The 14,027-nt window shown below is 36.8% G+C and overlaps 1 pseudogene; it reads left to right on the forward strand.

Moving 5' to 3' along the window:
- The first annotated feature begins 3,721 nt into the window (after window positions 1-3,721).
- On the forward strand, window positions 3,722-10,531 carry LOC127933116 (SPARC-like protein 1; annotated as a pseudogene).
- Window positions 10,532-14,027: the final 3,496 nt, after the last annotated feature.

A 14,027-nucleotide genomic window follows, 5' to 3' on the forward strand; every position in this document is an offset into this window, starting at 1 on the left:
ATCATAATCGTTTTCATTGCAATGTACCCAGAAACCCACATGCAGCAGCACACAGAGATGTATACTGATAATGCTGCGTGCAGAGGAAATATAAAACAATTTATAATGGTTCAGTAATGAAAATTCAGCTTTCGCAATTTGAGTGGAATTTGCTTGCAGTTATAATTGGATTTCCTGAGAAAAGTGGAAAGGGTAGATGTGCGAAAGATATAAGAGAAAGGGAAACTTCAAGAAACAGAGAATTATTATTATATTATCGTATTTGCAGAATGTTATCGTAAAACTAGCCAAACTGTTATCTTACAGTGTTGTTGAAAAGCACACAATCATTTAAATGTCTTAAAATATACTTTTTATAAAATATATATTTTATTTTAATAGACCTGAATAAACTGATACTCTCTTACCAAAATAGGTGCACAGTTATACAGTTATACACAGGCCCAGGGGCCCAAGCGAGGGGAAGAAAAAAAAATGAGGAGTGTCTTTACATTAAGTGCAAATAATGCACTTGTTGGCAAATGCTATTTACAGCAGCTCCGCCCACCAACGTCTGGTTGACACTCACTACTAAAAAAGACACATTCGATTCGATGGCTTCAGTGGCGTAGGCAGTAGAGGGTCAGATTCACAAAAATATCCTTTGACACGATTGACCCGGTTTCGAGTTCGCCACTCACACAAATTTTTGTGTAAATCGGATATAGAGCCAGCCATTCTGACAAACTTTCGAACTCATGAAAATGTTTCTATTTTCAAAACGTTAGTTGGTACGAATGGTGTTTTATATATATATATATGAACAAGACATTGTACCAAGGGGCCTTTGAATTCCTAATCCAGGCCTGACTCCGATGAAAATTCAAGGTCTGGAAAAGCACTGACTGGCTTTTAATATCTGCTTTTAGCTTTGAATTTCAAAATTCCCTGTCCCAGGGCTGTTCATAACTTCAAGATCTGAAAAAATATATACCAAGCATCAGGTTTTCCACATAGATGTGAAATAGATGTCTTAAACATTTTAAGAAAACATAAATAGTTTGTTAAAATACAATGTTAAATAACCTGAATCCAAAATTGCTAATAGACTTGAAACATTTTTACATTTTTAATGTTGCAGCGAGTTCAAATTTGTAACTGTGTTTTTGAGTGACTTTCTGTCCCTCTGTTCTTCTTTCCCCACCCCCCACCGAAGCTTCAGTTAGTTGTGTCTCTTTGAATGGCCCAGTGCAGATCAAGGGCATCTGATGCACAGAGCTGAGGGGGAGGCATAAGGGAGTGAGAGGTACTTTGACTGCCTGCCTCTGGGTGACTCTCTGTGACTCGAAAATTCTTCCCCTTTTTACCGGCGATATCAGAACTCAGGTAAGTCTCAAACTGCAATTTCTATCTAATTGAATTAATTAAATGATCACTTCTGAATTAATAATAAGGCAATGCAGAAAAACCCGACACCTATAGTATTGGTGTCATCAATAACAAATGTACATTTTCATTTATTTGCAGTTTTTAAATGCTGGAGATTCTTGTAGCACAAATTGATTCCTTTTAATTGCAAGCTTGTTTCTGAAAGTATTTTACAGGAATTAAAATGTGCACAACGTAATTTTTGTCATTCATGAAAATGTATTGTGCATGTTTGAAAAAAATAAGAATAAAATAAGTATTTAAAAAAATAAAATAAATAATAATAAAAGGAATTATATAACAAAAAGTTATAAATCATCTTTTGGCATGCGGTATCTTCATGCCATTGCACCCCGTTTATTGTCAATATCAACATGGCTAAAAATGGGCACATTGTCTCTCTGTAGGAAGAAAAAAAAGCTTGTGTACTTAGTGGACTCTTTTTCCAGTCTACTAGCTTCTGATGTTTGCTTTGCCCCTCCGGACTTTGAATGTGACTTTTGAGTGGGGCTCATCTCCTGGGCCCCGTTACCTAGACAACTGAGGCAGCTGATTTGTGCTGGGGTGTCATGGTAGGAGTACGTCCAGCATACAGATGGATAACTCTGAACCCTGTGTGAGAATGGCCCAGAGGGGAGTAAAACAGAATTCTGGGGACATCATGTCACTTTAAGTTTTTCCAGAAGGTTTAATATAGGACATAGGATTGTGCTGACATCCATACATTATATATTTATATATATATATATATATATATATTTTTTTTTTTTTTTTTCTAGAAATGAAGAAAGACCTGATTCTCCTTTGCTTTTTGGTCTCAGCACTGGCCGCATATGTAAGTAAATCTCCAAATATAAAATTTCTATAATCCTGCTATCAAAATCCACATAATCATGTCTAAAGATCAAAGAAACGAATGCAATCAGTCAAAAACCACCAAGATGTTTCCAAGAATTTTTTTTTCCAAGGAATAAAGTTCAAAATGCAAGCAATGAGTAATATGCATGCTGGGAATTTGAAACAAGGAGCTTTTAGAGAGTCAATCAAATGTTATCAAGTGTGCAGATAAATCTGCGGAAACATTATAAGCTGCACTGAAAGCTGTTGTTATATGTTATATGACCAAGGCCAACAGAGAGGGTTTGACACAGCTAATCACAAACATGGCTGTATATTATTCCATTGGCTTACTCTTGGGATTGGAGTGGGAGTAGACGAAGTCTTAAATGGAGTTCTGCTGGGCAGTAAATCAATCCCACAGTCCCGCAGCTGGTGAAAGGATAATTGTGTAGATTTAAAATTACAAAACGCCTCACTTAAATCATAAAGCCAAGGCCTGTTTTTCAGTTCAGCTAGGAGAATGTAATGCAAATGGACTATCAACATTAGTCACTATCAGGAAATAGAAAGACAATACTCCACTAGCAAAATATCTGTATACCTCTAGGAAATTACAACATTGGTTAGCCATAGATAATTGAGTTGGAAGGATTACATGAACAGCAATGTCATTTCATGTTGGTATGAGTCGTGGAGCTGAAACAAGATTGCTCTCTGGGTAAATACAGTTTGTTCTGCAAATAAAGCAGTGAACATCATGTGCAATGGCGTCTACATGTGTGCAAACTCTATGCTGAAAAAAATTGAACATTTTTATCATTAAACTTCAGCATGGTATTGTACAGTCCTACTTATTGCTACCTGGAACTGGTGAGATATTTGACAGCTTAACCTTAACTTTCATAAACCAAAACAAACGGTTGCATTATTTATTTATTTTCTCTTTTTTTAGGGACGAAGTAAGCTGACTCGAAAAGAGCAGGTGATTCTTAAAAAGGTTGAATTTACTTGCAGACCGGAAAAAAATAATTAAAATAAAATAAAATAATTTCCCATATACTAATGCATTAAGTCGTGTTTCCTATAGTTTCAAGTCATTCTTTCAGCTATGTGCCTATATTTAAAAATATATATTTATAAATTATACACACACACACACACACACACATATCTGTCTGTTTGTCTGTGTACGTGTGTATATGTCAGTGTATAATTGTGTCTGTATGAGGGAGTCAGTGAATTATTCACTCAACTGATTTGTTGAACACTAAATCAATCTAAATATTTTATTTCTTGTTTTATAAATTAATCCAGGATCTATAATTTGCTGGCTTGAAAATGGTCAGTCTTTTCTAGGTTTAATTAAAAAAAAAAAAAAATATATATATATATATATATATATATATATATATATATATATATATATATATATATATATATATATATATATCTTAATAATAAATAATTTGTATTTATTAAGTCAGAGTCAGTGAAGCCTCATGAGAGTAAGGATGGAGTTCTGTCTTTTGAGTCCAGCACTCAGGATCCAGAGGATGAAGACATGAGTGAGGAGAATGAGAGCCATGTGGAGATGAAGCAAGCAGCGGAAGAAAAGCTTGAAAGTTCAGAGGAAGATGAGAAGAATACACCATTGCTCCTCAGTGAGGAGGCACTGATTCAGATCCTGCAGGACCACGAGGAGGTAGATGAACCTGTGGAGGAGGATGAAGATGAGGATGACAATCCAGAAAAAGTCAAAGAAATTAAGGACATGGACGAGGAGGGAAAGAAAAATAAAAATCTACAATGAAGAACGAAGATGGAACTGAAAAAGAAATATATATATGATAGCAGTACTGAGGCAGAGTTACCAGTGGATTTGGACTATGCAGGTGATCGTGATGCTTTACAGCCACTACCCATCAACCTGGAGGAGGCCAAAGTTACAACCATCAACACTATGGGAAAAAAGATGGAGGAAACAGCTGAAGATGTGATTCCCACAGTCACAGTGGACTATGATTGCCAGCAATCCAACACCGACTCTGAGGACATTGCAGAGGAACAGGACGTGCCAACAGAACAAACCCAAGATGAGCTTAAAGCACCTTTGCAAGTCTCTGAGAATGACAATGAAAAAGAGAAGAGTGATCAACAGGATGAAGAGAACAGCACTGAATCTGAGGCTACAATTCTTTCAAGTGGCAAAAAGGCAAAGAAGGAGAAGAAAAAAAACAGAAGAATGAAAGTAAAAGCCATGGAAAGGGCAAAGCCAAGAAGCAGCAAAACAGCCAGCAGCCGGAGAATATGCAGAGTGACCAAGCCAGTACAATAGAAGGAACTGAAGAACACACTCATAGGAAAGACCCAGAAAAACTGGAGGAGCCCACTGAAAATACAGAACCTAGCTCCAGAAAGAAGAATGGGAAATGGGTACAAAATGCATCACACATACATTGTTGTTATAAAATATATGTGAAACCAGACTGTAAGCCTTTCACAATACATGATAGTATATACCCTACACATACATGCTTTTAGTAGATAAATACTTGAATTGTAAATTCATTATTAGTATTTTGCCAAAGGACTACAGGGTAAATTCACCTACTACTGCAAACAGTTTATTTACATGCTATTAACACCAGGCTGTTTACATGAAGTCAGTGTCATACAGTACAAACGAAATGATTGAGTTTATTTTAATGCCAATTGCATCTCAAACACAAAGGTCAACAATTCTGAAGTTAAATGTTTATTGAGAATCACTAAATGCATGTCCGCATTTCTCTGAAATTTTATTACTTTTCTCAATTGAAATATTAGTGGCGCTGAAAGGTTAACCTCCACAATTTAAATTATCCACAATTTTTCAAATAAGATTTTTTTTTTTTTTAAGTAAGCTTTTGTGCAAAATTCCACTTCACTAACTACTAAATGATCTAAACTTTAATCAAACTATTGATTAGGCTACGGGTTTTGTTTCAGACTCAGTAGGGCATTAAGTATTTAATTTAGGCCACATCTTTTTTTAGTATATTATCTCAAAAGTGTTTGAAATGTTTAAATGTGTTGGTTACAGACTCGCTTGGTGGGGATGAATCCTTTACAAATTAGGGCCGCTATGGAGCTTTACCCTGACATTCGACCCACCCATCGGCCCAGTGGACAGGGGTTGCCAGCTGATGAGTGTTGTTTCAACATTGTCTTCATAGCCCCACATTCTTATTAGGAATCTGCTGAGCATTTAACATAGACTGTCAAATCGCCCTGACTTAAGAAGTCAATGAGAGCCTTAGCTCCAGGTTTATGCTCGTAAAGGAATGCTGGCACATCTTTACAGAGTTGTTATAACCTTTATTAAATGTCTCTTTGAGAGCCTTTTAAAGCAGCAGTGGACGCTTGAATTGAGGACACAGTATTTTACAAGATATTTGCACATTCTTTCGGTTTTTCCAGACCCCTGTGAGAACATTCACTGTAAAAGAGGGAAGACATGCAAAATGAACGATGAGAAGAAGCCCGTCTGTGTGTGTCAGGAGCCGTCAGAATGTCCTCCCAGTGTAAATGATTTAGACCATGTAAGTATACGTAATTACTTTAATTTGCATTCAGCTGATTACAGTAAAACTGCTTTAACTTCCAAACGGACACTCTATGAAAAAAAGATACAAAGCTGTAACTGGGGTGGATCCCTAAGGTACAAAAGCTTAAAGGTACATTATCATTTACCACCAAAATTGTATATATTACATTAAATGTGCATGCTAGTACCTATAGTGTACATTTTAGTAGCCTACCCTTTGACAGAGTACTGCCACAGTACCTTTTTTTTGTACCTTCTAAGAGCGCATTTTTACATATTTAATTACAGATCCAATATGTAATGGAATATCGACACATACTGATTGCAGAAAAAAGTATACCAGAAACATTTGCAAGTAATATGCTGTTGTCTTTGGGATATTTTCATTGTAGGTATGCGGAACTGACAATAAGACATACAGTATTGTTCAAAATAATAGCAGTACAATGTGACTAACCAGAATAATCAAGGTTTTTAGTATATTTTTTATTGCTACGTGGCAAACAAGTTACCAGTAGGTTCAGTAGATTGTCAGAAAACAAACAAGACCCAGCATTCATGATATGCACGCTCTTAAGGCTGTGCAATTGGGCAATTAGTTGAAAGGGGTGTGTTCAAAAAAATAGCAGTGTCTACCTTTGACTGTACAAACATTTTTTTTTCTGGGATTTAGCAATCCTGTGAATCACTAAACTAATATTTAGTTGTATGACCACAGTCTTTTAAAACTGCTTGACATCTGTGTGGCATGGAGTCAACCAACTTGTGGCACCTCTCAGCTGTTATTCCACTCCATGATTCTTTAACAACATTCCACAATTCATTCACATTTCTTGGTTTTGCTTCAGAAACAGCATTTTTGATATCACCCCACAAGTTCTCAATTGGATTAAGGTCTGGAGATTGGGCTGGCCACTCCATAACATTAATTTTGTTGGTTTGGAACCAAGACTTTGCCCGTTTACTAGTGTGTTTTGGGTCATTGTCTTGTTGAAACAACCATTTCAAGGGCATGTCCTCTTCAGCATAGGGCAACATGACCTCTTCAAGTATTTTAACATATGCAAACTGATCCATGATCCCTGGTATGCGATAAATAGGCCCAACACCATAGTAGGAGAAACATGCCCATATCATGATGCTTGCACCTCCATGCTTCACTGTCTTCACTGTGTACTGTGGCTTGAATTCAGAGTTTGGGGGTCGTCTCACAAACTGCCTGTGGCCCTTGGACCCAAAAAGAACAATTTTACTCTCATCAGTCCACAAAATGTTCCTCCATTTCTCTTTAGGCCAGTTGATGTGTTCTTTGGCAAATTGTAACCTCTTCTGCACATGCCTTTTTTTTAACAGAGGGACTTTGCGGGGGATTCTTGAAAATAGATTAGCTTCACACAGACGTCTTCTAACTGTCACAGTACTTACAGGTAACTCCAGACTGTCTTTGATCATCTTGGAGGTGATCATTGGCTGAGCCTTTGCCATTCTGGTTATTCTTCTATCCATTTTGATGGTTGTCTTCCGTTTTCTTCCACGTCTCTCTGGTTTTGCTCTCCATTTTAAGGCATTGGAGATCATTTTAGCTGAACAGCCTATCATTTTTTGCACCTCTTTATAGGTTTTCCCCTCTCTAATCAACTTTTTAATCAAAGTACGCTGTTCTTCTGAACAATGTCTTGAACGACCCATTTTCCTCAGCTTTCAAATGCATGTTCAACAAGTGTTGGCTTCATCCTTAAATAGGGGCCACCTGATTCACACCTGTTTCTTCACAAAATTGATGACCTCAGTGATTGAATGCCACACTGCTATTTTTTTGAACACAGCCCTTTCAACTAATTCAACTAATTGCCCAATTGCACAGCCTTAAGAGCGTGCATATCATGAATGCTGGGTCTCATTTGTTTTCTGAGAATCTACTGAACCTACTGGTAACTTGTTTGCCACGTAGCAATAAAAAAAATATACGAAAAACCTTGATTATTCTGGTTAGTCACATTGTACTGCTATTATTTTGAACAATACTGTATGACACATCCTGTCAGCTCTTTGCCACCAAGTGTGGCCTTGAGGGGACCAAAACAGGCCACAGACTTCACCTGGATTACACTGGATCCTGCAAATGTAAGAAACACGAATATGCTTATTTTAATTGTTAGCACCTGAGAGGTTAAATTAGGTGAAAATGAAGGTGTCAGAAGAAATAAGGAATGTAGAGTTTCTACATATCTACTTTTTTGTCTATTTTAATTTCTCCTAATGTTTATTTTGTGTGTTTTGTCTGGTAGTTATTCCTCCATTTCGAGAGTCAGAGTTGGTGCAATTCCCTCTGCGTATGCGGGACTGGCTGAAGAACGTGCTTCTGCAGTTATTTGAGCATGAATCCATGTCTCCTGGCTTTCTCACAGCTAAACAAAGAATCAAGTTATCAGAGATACTGAACAGTTTTTCAAGTTAGACATCACGTCTCCCAAAGAGAGATACTGTATTTGTATGATAGGTTTAAAATAAGAAACTGGTGACAAATTCTTCTCAGCTCTCCAACTTCAATGTTGATGTACCACCCTGAAAAATAGCCCTTGATTGTATCTAAACCATCATCTATGGCTTCATCACAGATGACTAATGCTCTGCTCAACAGGTTCAGAAAACCTATGAGAGTGAGAGACGGCTTCATGCAGGCGATCACCCTGTTGAACTTCTACAGCAGGACTTTGAGAAGAACTACAACATGTACATCTATCCAGTTCACTGGCAGTTTGCACAGATGGACCAGCATCCTTCAGACAGGTGGGGGCTGTGTGTCTGTACAGATTTCTACTTGCAATATTATTTAGTTGATCAGAAATGATGAATCCCAAGTATCTCTGTAAATGAAGTCAATAAATTCTCTTGACATTTATTTTGCTATCAAATTTCCTTCCAGCTTCTGCTTGCTGCCAGAATTTCATCTAAAATGCTGATAAAAAAATATCTGATTCCTGCAACTTGCTTAAAGCTACCTAATTAGATAAGAAGACAGAGTTTTGGGAAATCTAGCTCTGCAGTATGTGCATATGTGATTGGCCACGAATGGGCAGTTCGTGGGCAAGATGTCTGAGGCTGAAACTATTCTAACTCTGACTTATACAGGAGGTTCGGTAATATTTTTAGCTGGTGTGAGGATGTGGTTGAGGGACATTTCGAGAGAAAAAGACAGACTCTGTGCCAATATATCCTCCACAACGTCAGTGGTCAGACAGAGGCTTTAAAGCTTCAATGCAGAGGAAATCTGTCTACGAATGATTTACTTACAGATGTCTCGCAGCATTAATCTGAGATATGAGAACATTTCACACAGTAGCTTTAAGAATCTAGTGTTGGTCTTTCAGATGGTGTGGACATGACATATCATCAGAAATATTTTCTTTCTTTTGTAAACTGGTGGATACACTATGCCAGTGGTTCCCAACCTTTTTCAACTCGCGGCCCACACAACCAAACACATATGTTTGTGCGGCCCACTTCAAAAAAATTAACTGACCCCGCTATTGTTGGGTTAATAACTTAGTACTCAGAAGCTAGATTTTAAACTTATTAAAATAATAAGTTATTGAATAAACTAGGGCTGTGCGATATGGACAAAAAAAAAAAAAAAAAAACTATCGCGATTTTTTTGATCAATTTTGCAATTGTGCTTTTACAGTCATAAATGCATTCAGGATTAATTTGAAACATATTTCCAAAAGAAAACCAATCAGAGCTTTATCAAAAAGTTGTAACATCTCTAGAACAGACATAAGTCAAAATTATCACTATAGTGAAGATGTAAAAAAATGTATAGACTTGTGGCAAAATAAATAAATTAAAAAAAAATCCTGTATACAGGGACTTTTTTTTCTTTTTTGCCATGCATTGTTCATAGAACTCATTAATTGTAGCGGTGCCTCAGGTGTTTGCAGTGTGTATACAGTATGTGTATGCGGTCAGCAGCGAGAGCGCATTAAAATAATGCATGAGTGCGAATCTCTCTGTTCGCAGCAGATTTCCTTTGCTCTGTCACAAAACCGGTCGTGCTTGCTCAAATACACGCTGCTTTGCGAGGAGAGAGTGTGCACACTTAAAACGTGTCTCCTCTCACTTAAACTGCATCCTGTTCACTAACAAATTCACTCTATGCTCATGTGTTAGACATGAATTATTTTCGCACGTTTTTATTTCTAGCCTTTTACCGCAGTGAGAACGCTCTGATCCGTCAACATTGGCTCAGAAAAAAGGCGCATCACAGACAGTGTGTGAACCTGGAGTTAGGCATATGCGCACACTCAAATCGTGATTTTAGGACGTTTTCTTTTAATCGCACAGCCCTAGAATGGACTGGAAATGAACAGAAAATAATTGGCGGCCCACCTGCAATACCACAGGTTGAAAACCACTGCACTATGCTGTTGCAGGTATCTTTCTCATTCGGAGCTGGCTCCTCTGCGCGTTCCCCTAGTTCCAATGGAGCATTGCACCTCGGTCTTTTTCCAAAGGTGTGAGGCTGACAAGGACAAACTGGTCTCCTTCAAGGAGTCGTGCAGCTGCTTTGGCATTAAGGAAGGTAAAAGTATTTTGAAGGCCTTGTCTAAAACAGCTGACAGTGTTTTTAATTTATTATTAATTCACTTTAGATTCATTATTTATGCACATGTTTTAAATAAATCAAAAACTATATAAACAAACCAAGTTTTTCAACTTTTCCATCTTTTCATTCCTACAGAGGACATGGATACCAATCTGTTGTTCTGAGCAAGAGCAAATGCCTAAACAAGCATATCTGAGCTAATAGGAGCAAAACTTTGTTTTTATTATTACATATGGCAGATATAATATTGGAGCTCTGTTCAGTGAAATGGTACTGTATTTTATGTAATGATCATGATGACAAGAATGTCTAAAATCTCTTTTTTGGTGCATTATATGTGTAAAATGAATGAAAGAAACTATAGGTAATAATTTAGTTTAAGTTTGAGTTTTTTATTCATTCCAGGGGAAAAGTTTACATAGTGAATAAAAAAACTAAATAAAATAGATTTTATAACGATGCTGGAATTTTATTATTTTTATTTATTTCTTCTTCTTCTTTTTTTTTATTTATGTATATTATATGAGCTTGTTGTCAAATAATTAGCCTACAATGTACAAATTATATTAAATGAATGAATCCTGAGTTTAACTTTGCGTAAAAGTTTTATATCCTATGTAATAAGCTTCAGAAGGTTTGTTAGGCACACTAACAACAGTTGTGACTGTTGTGACAACTGTGTGTGAAAAAAAAAAAACTGTGTGGGGTATGACCACTATAATTAAAACAAACAAAAAATGAAAAGAAAAAATGTGTCTGGGGGAAAAATACCCTTAGGAAGTCATTTAATTCCTGCTGTCAGAACTGTGTGCCGTGTGCAGTGTAATTCAATGACTGTGTGACTTCTCTGAGCAGTTGATGCAAGGCACACAGTCATCTTCTCTGATTAGACTAAGTACTTCACATTCAATTAAACATTTAAGGACAATCCATAAATATGTCCCATAAATACTACATTCGGGTTTTCCCCCAGATAGATTCAGAAAGTTGAATAATTTTAGTTTGACTTTTGCACACACACACACACACACACACGCATGCGCACACACACACACACACACACACACACACACACATATATATATATATATATAAATGCTGTGACTACAATTTTTTAATCGTGATTAATCACACGATGGTCTACAATTAATCGAAATGAATAGCATAGTTATGCACTTTTTTCATTTAAAGGTACTGCTATATGAACAAAAGTACAATAACATTTGGTTTTCAGACACTTTAAACAAGTAAATATTTATTGTAAATCTAAACTTATAAACATTCAATTAATGTTTTTATATTTTTTTTTAATAGAAAAACAAGTTATGTTCAGAGTCCAGAGCCTTGATCATAACATTATAACAGGCATCTTCCTATTAGAGACCTGCACTATCGTGGGACCCATCGCAGCAGAGTGTACTGTGGGACAACACTTGAAGGGCGGGTAGAGACTTGTGTGTGCAGAATGTGGGAAAATACTTAGGGTGTGTTCACACTAGGCAAGCTGAACCCCCAAAGCCCGGTTTGTTTGACTAGTGTGATCGCTCTATTTAGCAGTCCCTGGCCCAGTTGGAAGAGGTGGGCCTGAGTTCAGTTATACAGGTGCATCTCAATAAATTAGAATGTCATAGAAAAGTTCATTTGTTTCAGCAATTCAACTCAATATGTGTAATTCGTGTATTCAATAAATTCAATGCACACAGACTGAAGAATAATGTGGGATAATTCATAAAAAAATTTTTTTTGTGAATTGTTGGCCTTCTGTAAAGTATGTTCATTTACTGTACATGCACTCAATAATTGGCAGGGGCTCTTTTTGCTTTAATTACTGCCTCAATTCGGCGTGGCATGGAGGTGATCAGTTTGTGGCACTGCTGAGGTGGTATGGAAGCCCAGGTTTCTTTGAGAGTGGCCTTCAGCTCATCTGCATTTTTACTCTTGACAATCCCTCATAGATTCTCAATGGCGTTCAGGTCTGGTGAGTTTGCTGGCCAGTCAAGCACACTAACACCATGGTCATTTAACCAACTTTTAGTGGTTCACAGAGTATGATGACTGTAGCCAAATTCCTTGACATGTCTGTATGCCTTGAACGCAGCCTCAGTCCATTCTTCGTGAAGTTCACTTAAATTCTTGAATCAATTTTGCTTGACATAAGGCTGCCGTTTTCTCGGTTAGTTGTGCATCTTTTTCTTCCACACAACTTTCTGTTAACATGCTTGGATACAGCACTCTGTGAACAACCAGCTTCTTTGACAATGAATGTTTGTGGCTTTCCCTCCTTGTGAAGGGTGTCAATGATTGTCTTCTTGACAACTGTCAGATCAGCAGTCTTCCCCATGATTGTGTAGCTTAGTGAACCAAACTGAGAGACCATTTTGAAGGCCCAGGAAACCTTTGCAGGTGTTTAGGTGTTATGAGTTGATTAGCTGATTGGCACGTCACCAAGTGTGCAGTCAAAAATTTTTTTGTGCTGATCATAAATACTTTACACTGAGTGAAGAAAAACGTACAGGGAAGCTTTTGGAAGGCATAGATCAAAGAAAACAATGCTTTTGACATTGTTCATAAAGTAGTCAATATATTTTATTTAGTCTTCAAATTTATTTTTCATTGATCTTTAAAGTAGCCTAGCTACTCTTCCAATCAGAAGAAATTGATTGTCTAAACGTAATGTTAGACTTATACATACATCCATTGTAATATTGGCATACAAGTTTTACCATTTCACATTTATATGCCTAGAGAAGTTGTTGTGGAACCTTGTTTGTATATATGCAGGTTTGTTTAACTTTTGTCTCTTTGTACATAAAAAAACAAGTTTAAATTCTATAGTTATAATGAAAACAAATATTTAAACTCTTATTTCAATATTCTGACATGGTACTGACAGCACAGTTTTATCAGAATGATGGAGTTATTTCACATTTTTCTGTTTTTATGCTTCTTCAGAATCAATGATTAGCTATAATGTGAAATTAGTCCAACTTCAGGGTGAGTTTTATGCTATTTTCTTTCTAGAAAAACTAACTGATAAGGCTGGATAATGCTACATGACTAAATAGAGTTTAGCTATAAACTTCATTCACCTCAAGCTTTTATTACAACAGAGCTCCTGGTAATCTATGTTTGTTTGTATCTGTGGCTCTGATAGGTGGTTTGCTTGCTTCACTTGATACAAAAATGTTAAATACTGTTCCAATTTTTAGATTACCATGTATCATAATATGTCTGGCAGTTACTGAAAGTTCATTATTATATTTAAAATTATTACATTTTCTGTAACCTGAAGATGGAATTGATTGTTTACATTTAATATAGCAGTTGTGAAGCATTGGCTTTGGGAACTCCTCCCCTTCTCCGAAATTACTGAAACCTTATAGGATAATGGCAGTAAAATAAACTGGCCAATTGTCACTGATTATGTAAATTGCATGCAAATACTGACAAGATTGCAGGCAGTATATACCGTATTTTCCGGACTATAAGTCACACTTTTTTTCATAGTTTGGGTGGTCCTGCGGTGGTCCATCCAAAAGAAATGAACTAAGGCCGGTGACACACTGGCTGCGTGGCGCGCTGCTGCTG

Source organism: Carassius gibelio, chromosome A1 (assembly GCF_023724105.1).
Source record: "Carassius gibelio isolate Cgi1373 ecotype wild population from Czech Republic chromosome A1, carGib1.2-hapl.c, whole genome shotgun sequence".
NCBI classification, from domain to species: domain Eukaryota; kingdom Metazoa; phylum Chordata; class Actinopteri; order Cypriniformes; family Cyprinidae; genus Carassius; species Carassius gibelio.